Genomic DNA, 3,244 nt, shown 5'->3' with positions numbered 1-3,244 from the left:
GCAAAACTCTGTTCAGTCTTTTCTACTGCCCTGAGAGATAGAGCACTGTGATTAGATGCTCTTTGTTCTCCTTCCTCAGCTTTATAGCTCCTAGCTGAAATCCTACAGCCCTGCATATAAAGTAAGTGCTGCAAAAAACACTTTTAATTCCAGGTAGAAAGATATAAAAGTTTTATTTTCCTTGCTTGGCAACATCTTCCACATGAAGCTTGTTATAAGTTGTGGCACTCTTAGAGTGCAATATTTCACCATTAAACTAAACATCATACCTGAAAATGTCCAGATTCTTCACTCTATAAATGATAACACTAATTGTGAAACTGGAGAATGATATGCCTTTAATTACTCAGCTAATTTAGAACCCATCCTATCCATGAACTTGTGAAGAAGTGTTTTGGTTACTGGTCTACACCATGCTTGGGTGGCCTGATTGTCAAATTAATAAAGTCTGATCAGAAATATTTTTAATTTTCAATAATAATAATAATATTTTTGCACCAAATCAATGTGTCTACAGCTGTACTAAGGCCTGCACTCTTTTCCACCTCCATTACTATTAGATCTCATTGTAGACAGTTTCTAAGAATGTGCTGGTGGTACATGTCTCCTCACTGCTAATTTCTAGAAACAAAGAGCTCACAGTTATGAGATCGTGTTGTCTTACTGGTCAAACAGTATAAAGTAATCACACCCTGCTTTAGTTAGGAGAGAGAGGATAGCTTGAGAAATGGGATTGGGTGTTGAGGTAATAATTTAAGATTGTTATTGTTTTTTATTTGATGATAGAGGAGTAAAGGACTATGTGATTCACCTGAGGCTCTGAAAATTAGATGTCAGAATAAGCATTATATAATGCAATAGGAGCCTCATTAGACTTGTACAATGTTGTTAATAATGATTTCTTTTGCATAAGTAGTTTCTCAAGTCTGAGAGTCAGACTGACACTTTCACTTCTTCAAATCTCGCTAACCTTTTGTTATGGTTTGGATCAAAAATATCCCTACAAAGACTCATTTGTTCAGTGATGGGGCCTAAAGAGAGAAATGCATCTTGAAGGCACTGACCTCATCAATGGGTTGGTCCACTGAAGCTCACAGTTGAATGGGCTCCCTGGGAGGTGGGGCCTAATTGCATGAAGCAGGTCACTAGGGCTTTGAAGCTTGTATCATCCCTGGATCCTTTCGTCTCTGGCTCTTTCTTGCTCTCTCTGCTTCCCTGCTGCCATGCATTGAGCAGTTTTTGTTCCTGTTGTCTTTCCATTGTAATGGTATCTCCTTTACAACCAGTGACTATAGGCTGAAACTTCAAAAACTGTGAAACATTTTCTCCTTGAAATTGGGTGTCAGGTATTTTGTTTCAGCAATGAAAACCTAACACACTTCTCCCTAAGTATTGTCTGAATAGCTTACCATATATTTCCTTCTACTATATCCTCTCTGTCATGATCTTATTTCTTTTCCAAACAGATATATCTAGCACCCTCCAGCTCACCCTCAATATTATAGTTAGTAAGATTCTCCCCTAAAACAAACTTGATCATGCCTCTCTCCCTGATTAAAATCCCTCATTAACTTCCCACCATCTCTGCTATTTAACTGCATGTTGAATGAGAAAAATTCCATCTATGAAACCAAAATATGACCTTCCTCTCTTTCCCTATTCATTTGATTTTGCACTGGAAGGCTCACTCTCTCGATTGTCCACTCTTCCTTGCTAAAATTAAATTTATCTGTGGTATGAGACTGGATGCTGAAACGTCTTGTAGGAGAAGCTGTGTGCAAGAAAAAGAGGTATGATATTTAAAGTTATGAACAGCAGATGCCTGTATAACATAGTGAGTCAGAAAGATTTTAAAAGATTTAACCTCTGAGAAAAAAAGTAATATATACATATCTATCTGGGCTGTTCAGTCACTAGGCTCCTGATGGGACTTGCCCTACATTTCTTGCTCTTTGGGGAACCACATAAGTATTTCACAATCTCCTTTCACACCTCTGCCTACCAATGTTGTGTTGCCCCAAACATTCATATTCCTCCTTCTTTTATTTGTGGTAATTTTATACATGACAGCTACTAACAATCTTAAGAGAAACTCATGATGGTCCTATCTAAATGACAAGTGCAAGGCTGTTAGTATAAGCACATTCCTGTAAAGAGTATAGCATTTTCAGCTAAAAATTTAAAGCAGAGGATATTCAATAGCAAAGAGATATTTTTATCAAACATTTGGAAACTGGGACTTTAGTCTAGATTCCTCATGAATACACCTTGGAGATTCATTCAGTTACATTTTAAAATCCATATCCAAAAGTCCCCTATCCAACAGCTGTTAAAGACAGTAATGGGATTTTTCTCACATTTCTACAAGGGAAGAAATGGGCAGCACATTTGGGAAGTCGCTCAGCACTATATCCATTTCTCAGACATTCATTCCATAGCTCTAGAGGTCGGGTACCTTACTAGGTCTCATGCTGGAGATGCACGGATGCTGATGTCTTGTCCTGCATCCCCTCACACTGACGGGGGGGGGATTTATTTTTTTCAGGGAAGCAGGCACATAAATTAATATGCATGTGGCACATTGCCTACTCTATAGAAATGTTTATAATGTATGATGCAAGTAGAGCAAAGAAATGTCAGTGCCTCCAAGGACAGTGGAAGCTGACTTCCTAGAGAAGGCAACTCTTGCACTGGCAGAGACTCAAACATGAAGGAAAAGAGGATCAGGATGGGTCAGTGTGGGAACAAGTACAGGGTTTCTTAAGTAGTGGAGAGTTCCTGTAGAGCAAGGCTGCAAGGTACCGTGTTTTCTTCCTTCCCACATTTTTTTTTTTATTTTTTATTTTTTTGGTTTTTTGAGACAGGGTCTCACTACGTAGTTGAGACTGACGTGGAACTCACTATGTAGCCCAGGCTGATCTGGAACTCACAGCGATCCTCCTGCCTCACCCTCCCAAGTGCTAGGATTACAGGTGTGTGCTACCACGTCCGGCTCCCACATTTCTTTTTATTCCTCTCTTTCGTTTCCTCTCCCTCCCCTCTCCTTTCCTTTTTCTTCATCCCTTCCCCGCTCTCTCCCCTTTCCTTTCCTTGCCTTTGCCTTGCCTTGCTTTCTTTGCCTTCCTTCCCTTTCCGGTCCCTTTCTCCCTCCTTCCTGGGCCTTCCCAAACCTTCACACAGAGCTTTATTTCCGGCCTTCCCCGGTTTTATTTTGAAACAAAGTCTCACAAATTTGCTAAGTTAT

This window comes from Fukomys damarensis, unplaced genomic scaffold (assembly GCF_012274545.1).
Source record: "Fukomys damarensis isolate Sample0158 unplaced genomic scaffold, DMR_v1.0_HiC HiC_scaffold_16, whole genome shotgun sequence".
NCBI lineage: Eukaryota > Metazoa > Chordata > Mammalia > Rodentia > Bathyergidae > Fukomys > Fukomys damarensis.
Note: the sequence above shows the minus strand (reverse complement) of the source record.